The sequence below is a fragment of the Chlorocebus sabaeus genome, chromosome 13 (genome assembly GCF_047675955.1).
Source record: "Chlorocebus sabaeus isolate Y175 chromosome 13, mChlSab1.0.hap1, whole genome shotgun sequence".
NCBI classification, from domain to species: domain Eukaryota; kingdom Metazoa; phylum Chordata; class Mammalia; order Primates; family Cercopithecidae; genus Chlorocebus; species Chlorocebus sabaeus.
Window position 1 is genome coordinate 4,951,026 of NC_132916.1, and position 20,188 is coordinate 4,971,213.

The following is a 20,188-nucleotide window of genomic DNA, read 5'->3' on the forward strand; positions in this document are numbered from 1 at the left end:
TGCATAATTTACATTATATTCATAGTTGAGATAACTGAGGCCCCACTCTGCTCTGGCCATTAGAATTTTCACCTGGAGAAGCTAGAAAGCTATCTCTGACCACGAAGTCACTCATTTATTCCAGAGCCGTCCTCTTCCTCTTGCACAAGACATCTGCCACTTTCTCAGGCCGAGAAGCACTGTCACAGTGGACTTCTCCTGCACTGGGTCTTTTTCCTCCACCCCAGAGCCAGGATGACCCTAGCAAGTGCCCACCAACCAGAGTGACGACTTAAGGTTAGGGTTGTTTTGAACCCCCGGGATGGGAGACACAGCCTCCACATCGAACTATTGTAATGTTCAGAGAGCAAGCAGCCGTTACCTTCTCACAGAGCTGGAGCTAACATTAAGTGCCCACTGCTCAGAGCCAGCAACGGTGTGCACGCTGGGAGACAGTGAAGGAGGCGGCTGTATGCTCAAACTGGCCCCAACTGCAACATCCACACCAAGAAGCCAGTAGGTGATAAAAACCCACCCTGGCCAGCAGTGGCCACAGGGTCAATCTCCATGGGCCCTTTGGAGCCATCTGGGAACAATGGGTCCATGAACTTTGGTGTAGCGAAGTGGGCACCCAGCAGGAGAGGGTGCTCTTGGGAGGGCCTGCCCTGTTCTCAGCTCTGCCCTGAATCAATGTATTGATTTTCACCAGTGAGTTAGAAAACCAAGATTAAACTCAGTTTTGCAATGATGGCACTCCACAAGTAGACTGAAACTCAAAAGTAAATTGAAGAGACGACCATTTGAAGTCCTTAAATTAAATTAGTTGACTGGCACCTACTGTTGGCAAAGTACCACGCTAAGAGCTTGTCAACAAAGGTGAATAAAACCTGTTGGTTTTAAATTTAGTTAAAAATAACTGAATTTTGAATCCTCTATTAAGAGACAATGTAGACAGATAATTTCCAAATCAAGTTCTAGAAGGGCTATCTCCAAAATGGGGTGCTGAGCCCCCAGGCGTGTTCATGGACTCTCGCTGGGGAGTGAAAAGAAAATCTGAGAATATTTCTGAACAGCTATTTTTATATTACACTTATATTTCTAATTTTAGTGCACATTTTATATTGCATGTAATATATTAGTATGTTGGTCCTTTACTTCGTCTTTTACTAAAAAGTAGACAAAAAATAAGAGTGTGTTAAAATTCCTATATCAATAGAAATGGACAGTCAAGGTAACCATTTCGAGTGCTCTGTCCTACAATATGCTAGAATGGCAAGTGTGCACCTTGAAGACACACAGAGCTTCGCTGAGTCTTCCCACATTCGTCTCCTGCAGTTTGGTGGCTTGGGAGATGGTGTAATTTGTGAGGTGAGCCAGTGCCTTCAAATACCCAGTCATGTGCAACTGCTGTTCTTAAGGGGACATCTGTTTTTTCTTATATGTTAATGACTAGAAGTGATTGCTGAGGAAAGGGCAAGCAAGCAACGTTTTAGGGAAAAATGGATCAGCTCTAGAATGGAGCAAAAGGAAATTCTTGCTAGGTAAAATTAAAAATTCATTATTTCCAATGCTCTTGTTGCTGAGAGGTAGTTTCTAAGCTTAAGACAAGGAAACCTGCTCCAATATGTCTGGACTGATTGCAGGTACCTGTGTGAGGGAGATAAGGATGGAGTTGGGGATGGAGACAGGAATGTAGATGAGGGTGGAGATGAGGATGGAGATAAAGATGAGGATGGAAATTGGGATGAAGATGAAGATGGGAATGGAGATGAGGATGGAGATGAGCATGGGGATAGAGGGAGATGGGGATGAAGGTGGAGATGGGGATGGGGATGAAGGTGGGGATGGAGATGAAGATGGAGATGGACATGGAGACAGAGATGAGAATAGGAATGTAGCTGGAATGGGGATGGAGATGAAGACAGAGATGCAGATGGGGATGGAAATGAAGATGAAGAAGGGAATGGAGACGAGGTTGGAGATAGGGCTGGAGATGCAGATGAGGATGGAGATGGGATGGAGTTGGAGATGGGGATGGGGATGGAGAGAGAGATGAAGATGGGGATGGAGATGTGGTTGTAGGTGGGGATGGAGAGAGAGATGAAGATGGGGATGGAAATGTGGTTGTAGATGGGGATGGAGATGTGGTTGTAGATGAGGATGGAGATGCAGATAGGGATGGAGATAGAGATGCAGATGAGGATGAAGATGGGAACTGAGTTGGAAATGGGATGAATTGGAGATGGGATGGGGATGGGGATTAGGATGAAGACAGAGATGCAGATGGGGATGGACATGAAAATGACAATGGAGATGAGGTTGGAGATGGGGATGGAGCTGGAGATGGGGATGGGGATGGAGACAAGGATGGAGCTGATAAGAATGGAGATGAGGTAGGAGATTGGGATGGAGATGGAGATGCAGATGAGGATGAAGATGGGGATGGAGTTGGAGATAGGGATGGGGATGGATAGAGAGATGCAGATGGGGATGGAAATGGGGATGGAGTTGTGGATGGGAATGGAGATAGAGATGCAGGTGAGGATAAAGATGGGAACTGAGTTGGAGATGGGATGTAATTGGAGATGGGGGTGGGGATGAAGACAGAGATATAGATGGGGATGGAGATGAAGATAAGAATGGAGATGAGGTTGGAGATGGGGATGGAGTGGGAGATGGGAATGGGGATGGAGACAGTTGCAGATGGGAATGGAGACAGGGATGGAGATGATAAGAATGGAGATGAGACTGGAGATGGGATGGAGCTGGAGAAGGGGATGGGGATGGAGACAGAGATGCAGATGAGGATGGAGACAGGGATGGAGATGATAAGAATGGAGATGAAGTTTGAGATGGAGATGAGGATGAAGATAGAGATGGGAATGGAGGTGGACACGGACATCAGGATAGAAATGGGGATGGGAATGATAAGGATAGAGCAGTTTAGAGAAATAGAGAGGGCCCTTGAACCGGGATGAGGAACCTACTTCATTTCCCACCATGGACTTACGTAGAGAGCACTCTCTCATCTTTCAGAATCGTTTCTCCATAGGAATTGGGGACTGGAACTCTTCAGAAGTTGTAAAGATGTTGTGTGGTCAGTCAATCTATTTGGAATAGAATTGGGAAAAAAAGAAATCTAATTTACATTTAAATGTAAGTTTCTGTTTACCAATTTTTTAAACTTAAGCATCTTGACCACTTGTTGAAGGGAAAATTTACAACTGTAGTCAATTTCTCATTAAAAGTTTGAGATAAATATGATCGTTCTTAAGGAATCTCTTCATAATTTATTATGCAGCTGTAGTGATTATAATTCTCTAAGCACCTCTGCTGAAAGACGCTATTTAAAGCATAAAGTACTTTTGAATATTAACTCATCAATTCTATCAACACCCTTGTGAGGAAGGTGGGTGGCAAAATGACTCATTCGAGGTCACATTAGTAAGTTAGTGATAGAGTTTGGCATACAGAAAAAGTTTCTGGACTTTTTAGAAATATTCCTTTCATTGAACTAGTCCTATCAAACCAGGAAAGGATTACTAACCTAGAAAATCCGTGGACAGTGACAAATGTCATATATTTTCTTTCATTCCATACACCAGTCACGGTTCCTGATTGCAAATCATAGAAACCAACTCAGAAGCAGAGAAGGAACTTATTGGAAGACATCAGCTAGTTGACAGTATCATGGAACGTCCTGGAAACCAGGCCCAGAAAATGGACAAGGGCAGAGGGAGGCCAGGCTTCAGATCACAGGTAGTGCCAGTTGCCAGTCTAGACTTTGGAAACCCTGGATGGAATGGAACAAATAGCAGACATTCTGCCCTTTGACATTCGTCATTTGCAGATGAGGAGAGAGAGGAAGAAAAAGTTTCAATGATTTACCTTAGATCTCACAGGTAGGAAGTCACCGTTGGAATTAATTAGAGCTCAGGTCTTCTAAACCGTCCCATCCAATTCGACAAAAATATTCCCTGAAGAAATACTTACCAAATTAAAATAAATGGTCTTAAAGTAGTGGTTGCTCAGGGCTGAGGGGAGAGAAATGGGGAGTGGCTGAAAATGGGTACAGAATTTCTTTTGGAGCTGATGGAAATGTTTTGGAATTAGATGGTGGTTATGGTTGCACAATCTTGAAAATATACTGAAAACCACTGGATTGTACATTTTAAAGGGTAAATTTTGTGGCTTGTAAATTACATCTCAATTAAAAAGTGGAAAAATATGTCAATAAAAACCTGAATTTGTCTTACATAAAGAAAAACAAAGGTCAAAAAAGTCTTAGAAAATCCTAGTTTATATTTATTATTTCCTGGCTTTACTTCGTTTTGGCCAAAAGGCATTCCATTGATGTGGGCTTTTCAGTAACTACAGGAAATGGTGAATGGGATGGTATGATTTTAAAGTGAAAAGTTATTCCCCCAAAGGGTTTACAAGAGGTTATAAATTGTGGGAAGGGAACGGAATTGTTTTATAATGTTTCTCAAGCCCTACAATTACTGTAGGTTTACATCATTTGCTCCTTTCTAGTTCACGGGCAGAAGGAAGGTTGTACGTTTCTAGTTCTCTAACTTCCTCTCTTTCTCAAGTTACTAGCAAGACACTGCTTTTAAAAACAGGAGAGATATGAATCAGCAGATTACTTAGAGGAACTTAGGACTCCTTGAGTGAAACATCATTCACAATTAGCGAGGTGTAACCTGGATGAATCCATTTTTCTAAAAGAACCTCTAGCAGCAAATGTTTACTTAACATTTTTAAGCTAAGAACTTGGGCAAAAGATTAAACACAGAGCCAACATAGTTTATGATGCAGCAGATAAAGGAATGTTTGAAAGCAGAGAAAGAAAGAAAATTAATAAATGAAAAGAGAAAAAAACTTACAGAGGAAAGAATAGATGATTTTAACTCTGTGGCCATACATGGGTATACCAATGACATTGTCTCAGAATTGCAGCTTGAAGCACGTTAGTTATGTTCTTAGTAAGCATTATAATCTTGTTCTTTCTTACAGTATTTCATTTCTCTGGGCCTCTAATTTCCTGATTTGGAGTTTGTATTACTCCTAAGCTTTGGGGGAATTAGAGGTACCCTGGGAGGTGAGTTTTCCTCTTCCCCCTCTGACCCCCAACTTTCAGCTCTAAGAGGACAGTGTGCCCTTGAGGGCGAAGCCAATCTGAACCTGTCATTTCTCAGCTTGGGTCCCGGATATCACTGACCGCAGAGGTCACTGCCCCGAGGCAGGATTCTCTCAATGACCCATCTGGAAGACAATCTGGTACATAGATTAGTGCTAGCATACGATTAATTATAAGATAATCAATATTGTAAGACTTAATCAGAAGCAGAAAGAGCACGTTGTTTAGAATAGAAGAGCTGCCTGATAACTAGAGTATCCGCAGATAGTCATGGAGGCTGAAGGGCTTGCCCCATGGTGTCAGCAGCTCAGAACGGCCCCTAAGAGGGGCTGTGCCGACGTGCGCCGGTCAGAACTTTTCAAAACAAACGTAGTGGGTGCTAGACTCTTGTCACTCGGAAGAGAGGTAGAAGTAACCTCAAATGTTTCAGAAAATAGTCATTTGTTCAATGAGACCTGTGTGTAGGGTTGTGACATCGTAGGAAGAGGCCTGGTGTAGCCTTAGACAATCTGCCGTCCACTCTGAGTCTTGCTTCTAACCTGTCACAATGACAGCAAGCACAGAGCACCCACAGCTCACCAGGAAACTTGGCTCCCGCCAGCTCCGAAGACGGAGGCTTTGGACAGGCAGAGAAAACAGGGAAAGCGTTTTAGATTGGGCAAAAGGTTTGAGCACTGCGACAAGATTCACGTTGTCCCCGATAGAAGGCCATGCTTCAGAAGAAGGTAAGTCCAGCTGGGAGACAGCAGCTTGTCCAGACGTGGGAGACAGCCTGGCGTGAGGCTGAACGAGAGCAAACTGCTAACACTGGATGATTTTCTACCTACAAAAATGATCATTTCTCATGACTCAACTTTCTCTGCCTGGTTCTGCCTTTCCGGGGTCCTGCTCAGCCTGGCCCTGCCCTGGGAAATGCTCCCCCTCCTCCTGTACACTGCTGGCTGTGCCAAGGCCGTTCTGAGCTGGCAGCCCAGCTCCAGGGGGCTCCCTGTTCTCCAGGTGCATTGGCAGGAGCTCCAGTCTCTTAGCCCTGCAGGGTCCTCTCACACCAGCCCAAGAAATGGGGTATAAAGAAACTACCCCATCTGCAAAGCCCTCCCTGGAAGGGCTGTGAGACATCAGCCCCAATCCTACAAGGAGGCTTTCCTGGGGCTCTGTGGTCATCCATGAGTTTAGACCAGCGGGCAGGAAGGCAGCTCGTGCAGCAGAGCCAGTGAGCACAGGAGGCACAGCAGTGCTAACCTTGCCTTGGCTGCAGGAGCAGAATGAACCCTGGATGCCAGTGGCCTGAGGGAGAAAGATCAGGATATAAAGGAAAATTGTTGGACGGTGACCAGCGGAATGGATCCAGGGCAGCCTGGGTTGGCACATCTGCCAAAGCCCGTCCTTATAAAGGAATATCCCAAGACATTTGAGTGAGAACGTGAGGCAGGAGCAAAGAAAAGTAAATTTGTTTTAAAGGCTCAATTTTATCATTGTTAAAATATCATAGATTGTAGGTCTCTGGGGCTGGTGGTATGGGAGTCGCCCATTAGGATCCAGCCTTGTGATGACCTGCAGAGTTTCTGACACATCCGAGGATGGCCCTTCTCCACCTCTGTCTCTGCACTGCATCCTTGCTGACTGCCCTCTGTGCACTGCGTCCTCCTGAATGACATCTGCAGCCCACAAGTGCTCCAAAAGGCCGGACTCTGACTCGGTCAGCCTCTGTTGACACTTCTGGCTCCTGAGTTCCCAAGCCCTGGCTGGGCCTTTCCACTTGGAGCCCTGGCTTCTAACCCTGCCCGTGCACTGAGCCGAAGGAAGCTAACTCTTCTCACTTCTGCATCCCCAGCTCTGCTGTAGGAACTGGTACTTATCATGGCTCCACGTGGGCTCCCCTTCCCTGCCAGCTGGCATGACGCCTGGCCACTTTTCAAACATCCCCTGTTGACTCTCTGTCTCTCTGTCTAGATGTGAGTCTCTGGATGGCAGCCACTCTCGTTCACCTGGAGTCGCTGCCTCCAGGACAGAGCCAAGACCAGCCGCATGGTGCTGAGTAGGGGAGGGGGCTATTGTGCTGAGGAGGAGTTCTGTGGCAGAGAGAGGCAAATACTTGCTCTCGGTCTTGTGGTCTGTGAAAAGAAGTTGAGCTGGGATTCCAGATCTGTGCCTTCCAAGTCCCTGCTGCTCTTCACCATTCAAAATGTTTGTTCCACTAAACTGAACACACCTGGGCTCTGATCATCTCACCCCCTCCCAGGCAGGAAGGATGCAAAACACGGGCACCAGCTCAGCCACCTGGCCACTAGCCAGTGTTCCTCCCAGGCTGCACAGACTTAGATTTCTCCTCTGTGGTTGCTTCAGAGGTGCTGTGGAGAGTAGAAAGGGCTGTGACTGCCAGTTTGGAAAGTGTGGCTTCCACTCCTGGCAATACACTAACAGTGATTGTTAGTCTACCCAACATCGGTGAGTCCCACTGCATTTCTGGACCTGAGTGTCACCTGGGTACCTGGCCCCAGCTGGTTGAGGAGTCTGCAGGGCAGGTGTTCTGCCTGGGTGACCGGGGAGGGCTCTGTGTGGTCCTGGGTGTTGCCATACCTACACCTGAAGTCCCTAAGCTCCTTCCAGCTCACCCTCCGTGAGCCCCTCGCAAGTGGGACAAAGCACTTATTCCTTATCTGTTCAGTCACTCCAGTGACTAAATTGTCCTCTCCAGTCCCTTTCAAGGCTGGGCTTCAGATACGCGCTGCTGGGGGCACTCTCATGACTAGGTATCCAAAGATTGTCTGCCAGGCAAACTGCAGTGAATTACCTGATCTTAGCAGGAAGACATTGAAATCAGGTCCCGGCTTGACCTTTTGGCTGATGGCATTTCTTCCACGTGACTTCAGCTCCTGGTTTGGGACCACCTTCGTCTCACGCCTGCACCTTTCCTACCTGATCTTCACCAACTCTTACCTGGAATGGAAGTCAAAACCTTCCCCGGGCTGGTCTTTCCTGCCGTTGCCAATCCAGGTGTGCATGATGAAATGGGGCAAGAACATCTCTAGTCAAGAGGAATTGCTGCCCCTGGCTGTGCTCAGACTGCTTGGCAGAGCAGCTATTCCCTCCAGGCACTTGCACCCCCCTCGTGCTAAAGGAACTGCTTGATGGGGTGTGGGGCACTGCCTGTGCCTGCAGCCCACTGAGCTGGCTGCCTGCTACGCCCTGGGCCATGCACAGGTGGTGTTGCTTCTTGCTGAATCCAGCACCTGGGAGAAGCTGTTTGCCTGAGGCCCTGGAAGGGTCCATTGTCTCCTACGCCTGCGAAGGGCAGGCGCCGCCTCTGCGTCCTCTCCATATTTCCCACCCAGCGTATGAGATTAGCCTTCCCACCTCACTACACCTAGAACAGTGGGGACTTAATGAAGATAAATGTGTTCACGTTTGAATATTACAGTTTATCCAGGCTGGGGAATCATAATGGAGACTGGACAAATTGCCTCTCACTCCTCGTCAAGGCCCTCTGAACCCCACACAATAAGGAGGAAAAATCTCCTGTGTTTCTTTCAAAGATCACTTGAATTTCATTCCCTGATGCCCTGAGAAGGGAAGCCACAAGGACATCCGTGAATGTCATTTTATAAACTGAAAATCCTGTAACCAAACAGAATAAAGATGATAGAGGACTGTAAAAATCAGAACGAACAGCTTATTCATATCGGTTATGATTCTTGATGGTGTTAATTAATTTTCCAGCTCAGAATAGCTCGCACAGGTGATGGGTACATGGGACCCTCACTCTGACACTAGACATGGACCAGGCAGGGCTGGGATCGCGCCTTCTGAAAGAGTCCTCGCCAACCTCGTATTGTGAATTTAAATTCTGCAGGGAGGGGTTAACCTAGAATACGTGGGGGGTAAAGACCGTGTTTTCTCACCATAAAATGTCTCCAACACATTCTGCCAACTAAACTCTGTCAAACCCAGAAAAGCCTCTGGAAATGTAAACTTCCCGCCTTAACCAGAATTAAGCATATCAGTCATTGCCAGTGACATTTTTAAAACTTTGTTCTTGTTTCCTGGCTGGGCTCATCCACACTGGGGAAACGGCTTTGATGAAGAGTGGGTGGGAACGTGGAGATCGCGGGTTGTTCAGGGCCACGAAGAAGGCAACGGGGCTCGGGACCCGGATCCTGGGGTGGGCTGAGGAGCCAGGGGTGCGGGGGAGGCAGGGGTGCCCTCTGACAAACGTGCTCCCATTCTGTCTAAAATGAGGTCCCCACTCAATGTACTTCCAAAAATCCTAAGTAAAAGAAAAACACAAACCATTTTTTTTTTTTTTAAATCAGGATTCTAAGTCCAGCTCCATAAATAATCTACTTTATAAACTTGGACAAGGTAGTTAACCTCTGGGAGTCAACGTTTCCTCTTTGGTCAAATTAAGAGGTTGAATGAGAGCGACTGTTTCATTCCTTCCTCCAGAACGTTCCTCTCCACCTCCCACCACCACTTCCACGTCCAACCGAGGAAGTTGCTGTTGCCTGTGACAGGAACTAAGTATTTTCCATTTGGACTTCAAACATACATATATGTTATATATAAAATATTCATATATATACACGTATATTCTAAAACAAAATTTTAGAGACTTTCCTAGGGGGTAAGTTGAAGATACTGAAAAATACATTCACTTGCGTAAGTTCCATGATGTCTCATGGTAATAGTCCTTTGATGTCTCTTCTGACTTCCTGGAGGTTTCTGTTTTTTGTTTGTTTGCGTTTGTCTTTAAGTAAAAACACAAAAACAAAACAATAGGACGTCTCGAAAAGTAGAAGAGGTAAGGAGGAGAATTGAGAAGCACAAAAGAAAGGCAGATTATGAAGTGTTAATAAGTATCCAAGAAAACAGTATAAAAAAGGTGGAGGGAGGGTGGAGTCCTTTACTAAGAAAATGATTCCTGCAACCGGGCACGGTGGCTCACGCCTGTAATCCCAGCACTTTGGGAGGCGGAGGCGGAGGCGGGCGGATCATTAGGTCAGGAGATCGAGACCATCCTGGCTAACACGGTGAAACCCCGTCTCTACTAAAAATACAAAAACTACCCGGGCGAGGTGGCGGGCACCTGTAGTCCCAGCTACTCAGGAGACTGAGGCAGGAGAATGGCGTGAACCCAGGAGGTGGAGCTTGCAGTGAGCTGAGATCACGCCACTGCACTCCAGCCTGGGCGACAGAGCCAGACTCCATCTCAAATAATAATACATAAAATAAAATAAAATAAAATGATTCCTGAAATTTTTGAGAATACAGAAAGTTGTAAAATATGAAAAGGAAATTTTAGTGTGAATTCTTATCCTGGGCAATTCTTTCTTTCTTTTTTTTTTTTGAGACGGAGTCTTGCTCTGTCACCCAGGCTGGAGTGCAGTGGCCGGATCTCTGCTCACTGCAAGCTCCGCCTCCCGGGTTCATGCCATTCTCCTGCCTCAGCCTCCCAAGTAGCTGGGACTACAGGCGCCTGCCACCTCGCCCGGCTAGTTTTTGTATTTTTTAGTAGAGACGGGGTTTCACCGTGTTAGCCAGGATGGTCTCCATCTCCTGTCCTCGTGATCCCCCCGTCTCGGCCTCTCAAAGTGCTGGGATTACAGGCTGAGCCACCGTGTCTGGTCTGGCAATCCTTTCTCACCAGAAGGGAGGGGCGACTTTGTTGAGAGACAGGAATCTGTTTAAACGGTATTTTAGGCTATCTTATGTAGATAAAATGTCATGTGGTTCCCAGTAGGATCATTGGCTCCTGGGGGTTTTTTGGAGAAAAGTGAAAACGCTTTCCTCTGACTCCTCAAAGTTTAGAGTTGGTTGTTTAGGTCTGATGCAATCATGAGTGTTAAAGCTCGAACACCTTTAAAATCAGCTTTTGGATTTCGTTGGAATTATCCATTCGTATCAGTTTAACTCTGAAAGAATGTGTGTTATTGGCACAAGAAATGGGGCAGAATTGAAGTTTAATTACCTCTGCATTTATTTGCTTATAGGGGTGTCAGATGCTCAGATTGTCCCTTCACAAAGGAGACAGAATATCTCCCCTTCATAATCCATGGAAGGACAAGACATAAACACAAACAGGACCTGGAGGCCCTGGTCTCACTTCCTAAGATGCAGCATTTCAGTGTCTTGTCTTGTGGGTAACTCCCAGTGTGCGCACTGCTCCCGCGGGAGCTGGAGGGCAGGTTGCTCGCCACTCCTGAGCATGTGGCAAGGCCATAATCTAAAATCCACCTAAGATCCCCCCGAGATCCTCCTATGGAGGCCGAGGCTGGAAGCCATTCGAGTTATTTCGGAAGGGACCAGAAAGCCTGGCTTTGTATTCTAGAGGAGAATATTAGTACATCATTGATTGAGGAGGACTGTCACTATTTGGCTTGTTTCTCCAGTGTTTAGGGAGTGCAGCTCCCACGCAAAGGAAGGTGGTGGGTGGTAGCTGAGCGCCTGTCTGGAGATGGCGCGGGACAGAGGCGCCTTTGTGAGGCCTCCCCTAGGCACTTCATGGAGAAAATGATACAAGCAGTAAGACAGACCAATTCTTCTATTTTCATTATAGCTCGTCAATAAGTTTTACTTTTCACCTCCAACCTTGAAACAGCATTTTTGACCCCAGAATTGCTTGCAAGATACTGAATCTTCATGTCTTCATGTTGATACTCATTTGTTCAATAAGATTTCCAGAATATTTGAGGGGTTATCTGAAGTTTCAGTTTATTGCCACTGCCACAGACACAGACCCTAAATTTAACTTCGCCTGTGTACAGTTGTCTGTGTTGCACACTTCTTCCCTGAGTGTGGGTGCCTGCTGACGTAGTACAGCTCACCTTTCTTCTGACACTGTTGCCTGGCAACCTTGGTGTTAGGCGCCGGCCTCCTGCGAGACTGCTGCTGAGAGGTTGGGGAGAGCCCAGCCATGTCTGATAAGGGACGTCTTTCATTTACTAGAGAAACATCTCCTCCATGGCAGATACCAGCAGGAGAGGGCTCAGGTCAGCCGGTGGAGGAAGCGTTGTGGAAAAGTAAGCGATTGGAAACTTGAGAGTAGGATCTCTCCATTAGATGGGACTGGCAGTTTATCAAGACTTTCGATCACTTTTGCTGGGATGGAGTGCCATTTACCCTCACACATGTACTGAGTGGTGGCTGCAGCATGTGTAGGTATCTGACTTTAGGCACCACATTTCACATGTCCAGTTCCTGGTGGCGAAAAGGTGCTCCTCCCCAGGACGGGTGCTTCCTCTTAGGACATTCTCGTGGAGGGGAATCTGTGAATGCTTCTCAGGGTTGTCGCCGGAACCAATTAAGGTTGATTTACCAGTATTGTTTCCATAGAGATTGAATTACAGAATATTTTAAGGTTCTAACTGTGCATCCCGTGGCACTGTGCTTGCCTTAGAGTGGGACTGCATGTCTGATGAGATCATGAACCCCTCAATGGTTACCAGGGACAGATAGGGGAAGACTCAGCACTGGGCACCCGAAAATCCAGCAGCTGTGCCCAGGGCAGCTCCACTGGGGGAGCAGCGACATCAGGGAGGCAGAGTGGCCTGCGCATGGGCTCTGATGCACTGGAGAGCATCCTTAGGGCCTGCCACTATCAAAAGGACACTTGGAGCGCCCCAGCAGCCTGGGAATGAAGCTGGGGCGGTTTTTTACCCTCTGTCTTCTCATTCTGTACCTTTTCTCTTTTGGTGGGGACCCCAATACTTCATCTGCAGGGTGACCCCTGACCAGTACCAGCCCAATCAAAGTGGAACGGAGGCGGGATCTAAGATAGATGCTATTTGTTACAATACTTTACTGATTAACTAGCTTGAGTTCATTAACGCTGCTGTGTTACCTTAAATTAGCCTTTGTTCGTCTTGCATGCTGAAAGGTTTCTTCTTTGTGAAATAAATGCCAGGCAAGAACAAGTCAGGAGAGGTTTGAGGGCAGGAAGAGAACAGAACTCTGATGGGGCATTGAGGGTGAGGGGCACAGGATCTCCCACTGCCCGCAGTGGGCTCTGCTTCCCTCGGGATGCTGGTGACAGCTGCTTGTGTTTCAGTTCAGGCTTCAGCAAGATCTCCTCAAAAAAGAACAGCTTTAAGGAGACTGTGATCGAATTTTCAAACTGCAGCTTATCCACCTGTGCAACCTTGTGAATTTTACCTCATTCCTCAGAACTTCAATCTCTTCATAAATGGGAATACTAACATCTACTGTTCAGAGTTCATGCATATATACGAATACACATGAATAAACACATCTCTAAGTCCATGTGTTTATGTAGGTACACCTATATTGTATGTGTATGTCTATGTCTATGTCATTACCTAAATTTTGCTTTTGTTTAAACTTACTTACACTTCTATCCCAACACCCCTAGATAAATACAACCATTTTTCAGACCTAGCTTTTTCTCAAATTGGCATCGAATACTTTTCATCCCCTGGACCTTGACATTCTTCTCAGCAAGAAGTTTACTCTATTTATGTATATATTTCACACCTACTGCTGGTCTAGCCTATAACAGTAGGTGTTTCGTATATTCAGGAATAATTCACACTTCTAATTACATTGTTACTAACAAAGAACTATGCCTTAGAAACAACCCTTCTCTCTAGCTCACGTTATTTCTCTCTTGTTAGGGTTCCACGCCTTGGTACTCATTTTGATCATTTTTCTTCTGCAAAGGAGTAATCCAAGAGGAGGCTCCTGGTCTGAGCATCATTGAGATGACATTTACTCTTCCTGTGCTAGTCTAGAACAGATTCCGTGATGCCAGCAGTTAATGAAGAGTCAGTTTTTCTTGCTGGATGCAACTGGAGACCATTATTCTAAGTGAAATAACTCAGGAATGGAAAACCAAACATCATATGTTCTCATTCACATGTGGGAGCTAAGCTATGAGGATGCAAAGGCATGAGAATGATATAATGTACTTTGGGGACTCAGAGGAAAATGCAGGAGGGGGCCAGAGATACAAGACAACACACTGGGTGAAGTGTGTACTGCTTGGGTGACGGGTGCACCAAAATCTCAGAAATCACCACTAAAGAACTTCTTCATGTAACCAAACACCACCTGCACCAACCCGGTGACCCGCTTTGTCCTCTCTCTCTCTATGCCCCTCAGTGCCACCTCCTGTCCCTCTGTGTCCCCGGCACCCCTCCCGTCCCTCCTCCGTGGCCCCCTAGCCTCCCCTGTGTGTCCCCCCTCCCAACCGCACATCTCCATGATATCGGCTCCTTTTGCCAAGTTGGACGACAGATGCACCTGAGAGCCACACGCCCACTCCCACTGTGCCTCTGGTCAGCAGAGACCCTGCTCAGACACATAGGGGTGCCCTCAGCCTTCCCTGCACCACCCCCATGGCTCCAGCAGAACCACGAGGACTGGGCTGTGGGTACATACCTGGGGGTGTGGTGGGAGCGTGGGAGAGACCAGGACAGAGGAACACAGGGACAGACGGACACTGGGACAGAGGGACATAGGGACAGAGGGATGTGGGGACAGAGGGACACAGGGACAAAGAAATGGAAGGGCAGAGGGACACTAGGACAGAGGGACATGGGGACACGAGGGGCATGAGGACAGAGGGATGCAGGGACAGAGGGACACAGGACAGAGGGACACGGGGACACAGGAACATGGGGACAGAAGGATGCAGGGACAGAGGGACATGAAGACAGAGGGACATGGGGACAGAGGGACATTGTGGCCATCCTGCCACTATACTCAGTTACGGGCCCAGGTCACCTGGAGTCTACAGGGATGAGATTTATTGAGGAAAATAAAAGGCAAGGACATTGTGTCAACTCTGTGATCAAGAAATACAATCCCACAGCCAAGGTTAGGAGAAAAACAGGAAGTGTCCAAGCTGAGGCTGGGACACAGAAAGCTGTTCTGCCGTCCTGGCATGATAAAGAACTGGAACTGAGGTCGCAGGAGGTGTCTCAGGAGCTTGAGAAGACTTTTTGGAATGCTTCTTTTTCTTTTGAAACTATGACTAATCAAAATTATGACTGTAATATTTTAGGACTTTCGAGGGAAAAAAAAGGAGTTTCTCATTATCATTAATTTATAGGGAAGGTCCTCATAAGAAAATGGTGAAGTCAGGTAAGCAGTGATGGAAAGAAAGTTGGGAGTGGCTGATGCTGCTTGGAAGTTTTGGGTTGAGGATTCACATAGGCTGTGGGATGGAGGCAGGTTCAGGCTCTCCCACTGCAGAAGGACAGATAACTCCCAGGGGAGGCTCCCAAGGCACAGGAGCCATGACCGGAGTCAGGCACCAACCTCTTTGGAAGCTGGGTAACTGCAGTCTTGCTCTCTTTCGCAGGGCCTCCGGCCAACCTTCGGGCAGTTGGCTTTTGTTGGTCTTTGTCTTGTGGCCGCCCAGATGGCTGGAGGAGCCCAGCGGGAGCCTTTTGTAGACTCAGCACAAGGGACGGGCTGGAGGACACTCAGCATTAGGATTTCCTTCCTCAAATGTCAAGGAACCGCAGCAGGGCTGGGCAGTATTTCAGTGGATCTAAATCGGGGTTTGGGGACCACACAGCTTGAGGCCTGCTAGCGTGAGTGATGACTTAATGAGGCCCTCAGATCACTCAATCCTTCGTGGTGCAATTAAAAACCACTTTGCCATGAGGAATGAAAAAGACCCACTTGGCCACCACAGGCCTCGGCTTCCTCATCCAGACACACCCCTGGGCTTGTGCGAGGAAGTTTGAGCAAGGCAGAGCCCTGCTCACATCAAGAACAGGAGCTCACCCCAAACCCTTTAACAGATGTCCCCCTTTCAAATACAATGCAAGTGTTCAAAAGAGTCAGTGGATGAGAAGAAAATTAAAATTTTTTTTTCCCATAAGAAATATACAATAGATTGTCCTGAAAGAAAACCATGACATGAAGCTGCCAAAAACTTTTTCTAAGAGACACCAAGATGGCACCAACCACCTTGGTGATGCTGCCATGTTAACAAAGGTCTGTGAGCCAGGTTGTCACCTGCAAGCACACATAACAGCACATTCTTTGTTCTGAGGTGAAAATGGAAATAAAGTGACTTCTGCCTCATTGGGATCACAAACGTTTGATAGATTAGATGAATAAGCATTCACCTGACAAAGAAGACCATGGTGAGGTACACATAGGTTATGAGTAAAATCCATTTGTAGTGTATGAGTTACGTAGCAGTTATATAGTTGTTGCTCAAAAGTTCTTGAGTCCGTATTACCCCACTCACAACTCACTGAAAATTTCAACATGCTATCTGATATTTGGGGATGGGACTTTTTGTTGAATTTTTGTTTTGTTTCATCTTTATCAAATTTAAACGTGATAATTTTTTGAAAACTGAATGGCTATTAAGAAGTTTCAGTGAATACAAGTTTTAATGAGTATAATCTATTATAGGTGAAGACAGCTGTGACTTACAAACATCTACTATGTGCCAGGCACTCTCTGAATGATGTCTCATGACACATCCCTACTTCCATGGAGGAGGCATTTGATTGGGTCACCAGGACATTAAATAACTTTGTAAGGGTCACAAAGCATTTAAGCAATAGAATCACAGATTCCACTCATGCATGTCTGAATTCAAAACCTTTGGGACTTTTATTTATTTATTTATTTATTTATTTATTTATTTATTTATTTGTTCAGAGTGAGTCTCGCTCTGTTGCCCAGGCTGGAGTGCAGTGGCATGATCTCACCTCACTGCAAGCTCCGCCTCCCGGGTTCACACCATTCTCCTGCCTCAGCCTCCCGAGTAGCTGGGACTACAGGCGCTCGCCACCACGCCTGGCTAGTTTTTTGTATGTTTAGTGGAGACAGGGTTTCACTGTGTTAGCCAGGATGGTCTCGATCTCCTGACCTCGTGATCTGCCTGCCTCCGCCTCCCAAAGTGCTGGGATTACAGGTGTGAGCCACTGCTCCTGGCGCCTTTGGGACTTTTAAACTAGGCAAACCAATGACACCTTTTTATGTAGCAGTAAAAAGTATTGCCTTCTGTGAATTGGGACTTTTTGAAATACATACATATTTAAAGCATAAATACCGTCACATGTCACACAATGACATTTTGTTCAATGACAGATTGCATATATGACAGCGGTCCCATAAGATGATTATGGGGCTGGAAAACTCCTATCACCCAGTGACGTCGTAGTCTTCTTAATGTCACAGTGCAATGTATTACTCATGTGTTTGTAGTGATACTGGTGTAAACAAACCGACTGTGATGCCAGCACATCTCATTCTATACAATGCATAATACTTGATAATGACAACAAATGACTCTGTTACTGATTTGTAATTACTATACTTTTATTGTTAGTGGGTACTCCTTCTACATACATATATATATATAGGATATATAAAGTATACATATATTTATATATATTTATAATTAAAGTTCATATATATATATAAAGATAACTATAAAGCAGCCCCAGGAGGTATCCAGAAGAATGCATAACTGTCACAGGAGATGACAGCTCCATGTGTGTCATTGTCCCTGAAGACCTTCCAGTGGGACAAGAGGTGGAGGTGGGGGACAGTGATATGGATCATCCTGACCCTGTGTAGGCCTAAGCTAATGTGAGTGTGTGTCTTAGTTTTTAACAAAAATATTTACAAATAGAGAAAAAGCTTAGAGAGTAAGAATATAAAGAAAGAAAATATTTTTGTACAACTGTACAACATGTTTGTATTTTAAGCTAGGTGTTTGGACCCTTTTGGACAAGGACCCAAAGGTTAAAAAAATTATAAAGTTAAAAAGTTACACAGTAAGCTAAGTTTAGCTTTTCTTATTGAAGAAAGAAATATTTCAAGTTTCTTGCAGCCTAAGTGTATAGTGTTGAGAAAGTCCACAGTAGTGCACAGCCATGTCCAAGGCCTTCACCCTCACTCACCACTCACTCATCATTCACCCAGAGCAGCTTACTCCATTCGTGGTAAGTGTGTCTTGTACCGGTGCACTTTTTTTTTTTTTAAGTTTATACTGTTTTTACTATACCTTTTCTATGTTTAGATACACAAATATCATTGTGTTACTACTGCCTACAGTATTTGGAACAGTATTTAGCTCCTAGGTTTGCAGCCTAGGTGCAATGGGCTACACCATGCAGCCCAGGTTTGTGTTGGGCTGTGCCATCCAGGTGTGTGTTGGGCTGTGCCATCCAGGTGTGTGTTGGGCTGTGCCATCCAGGTGTGTGTAAATGCACTCTGTTATGTTTGCACAAGGATACAACCGCCTAAGGACACATTTCTCAGAGCACGTCCCCATTGCTAAGCAACACACAACTGTATTTAAGTTTGTAGGTGTGAAATTAACAGGAAAAGTGTTCACAAGTTCAGAAACTTCAAACCCAGAACACTGTCAGTCTTCAAGTTGCCCTTTCTGAGTTCATCTTGTTTCAGAGCTGACAATGCCACGACTCATCCTTCTCATCCTTCAGAACAGGAATGTAACCACTTCTAATTACAAGGCAGGGAAAAAAAAACTGGCACCTCACTCAATTCAGCTAACTATGAGTCTATCAAAAAATGATAGACAATGCCGAGCATGGTGGTTCACACCTGTAATCCTCCCAGCACTTTGGGCGGCTGAGATGGGCAGATCACTTGAGTCCAGGAGTTTGAGACGAGCCTGGCCAACATGGTGAAACCCTGTCTCTACTAAAAATACAAAACAAAACAAAAAAACAACCCACAAAACACACCCGGGCATCTTGGTGCACACCTGCAGTGCCAGCTACTCGGGAGGCTGAGACAGGAGAATTGCTTGAACCCAGGAGGCAGAGGTTGCAGTGAGCCAAGATCACACCACTGCACTCCAGCCTGGACGACAGAGCAAGACTCTGCCTGAAAAAATAATGATAATTATTATAAACAAGTTGAACACAGGCGTATCGTTTAAACTTTTCTCCTACATTTAAATAAATGACATCTCTTATATTCTTCTGCAGTATCATAATTATCAGTAATTAAAATATCAAATGCCTCATCACTGAAGTGATTTCATTGTCTTACTCTGTTGTCATGATCATGATTTTCAGTTTTTGTTCTGAAGGGGGAAAGGGAAGGAAAGGTCAGGTTGTCAAGAGGCATTGAGGGAAGCAGAGTATGAGGGTTTTGAGGTTACGTCTACACTCTTTCAGCACCATCAGCTGGAGTTCTGAATCCAGGCCAGCATCCACTGTGCAAAGCCGCGGCTTCTTCATCTCTGCTCAGTGGCTGCTGCTCCATGTCCTTCCGATTGAGCAGGTGGCAGCCACTGTCTTCTATTTGCCAAACAGTATTAGCTATGGGCAACCACTGCCCCACTGCAGCCCTGGTCCCTGCACTATTTCATTACTTTATCAACGTGCAATGTATGTTTCTGAGGAAGAGAGAGAAAGATAGGGAGATGTGTTATGAGTTTGTAAGACAGGTTATAAATTAAGCTGTCTAAATTGACAACTTCGCATGCTCTTTCAAGTATTTATTGAGCACTTACTATCTCTTCTAAATAGGTGTTCCTACTGAGCTGCCAACGATTTGTGCCAGGCTAAATACTTCACTTAGAAGGTGTAAAGCTGAGCTCTGTTTGATTTTTCTGAAAGCAAATGAATAAACATGGCAAGAGCCTTCCCCAGTTTTTTATGAGTTTCTTTTGTTTGTTCTCCTGTGGTTTCTGCAATGGAAAGGGAAGTGCGTGTCTTCATTCCAGGTATCCTTCTGCCTCTCTGAACATACTCACTGCAGACTCCAGGCCTGCCTGCAGTGGGGTGGTGGGGAGGCTGACGAAAGGCGGTCTATAGGTCCTGTTGTCAGTGGAGGAAGGACAATGCCAGTCATCTGAGATTCCCACAGTAGGAAAAGAAACCAAAAACCAGATATTCCGGATGGTTCACTCACTCACCAGTTGCTGAAAGACTGAATGAAACATCAGATTATTTTCAAAAATAGTTTTCAGTGGTACCGTTTATTCAACAATTTATTGAGCATCTACTTTGTGACTTGCATTGTGCAAGAGCCAGGTGACAAAATGACCAACAATACCCGAACTCTCCAAAGGGTCTTACATTCTAGTGGGAGGGGCAC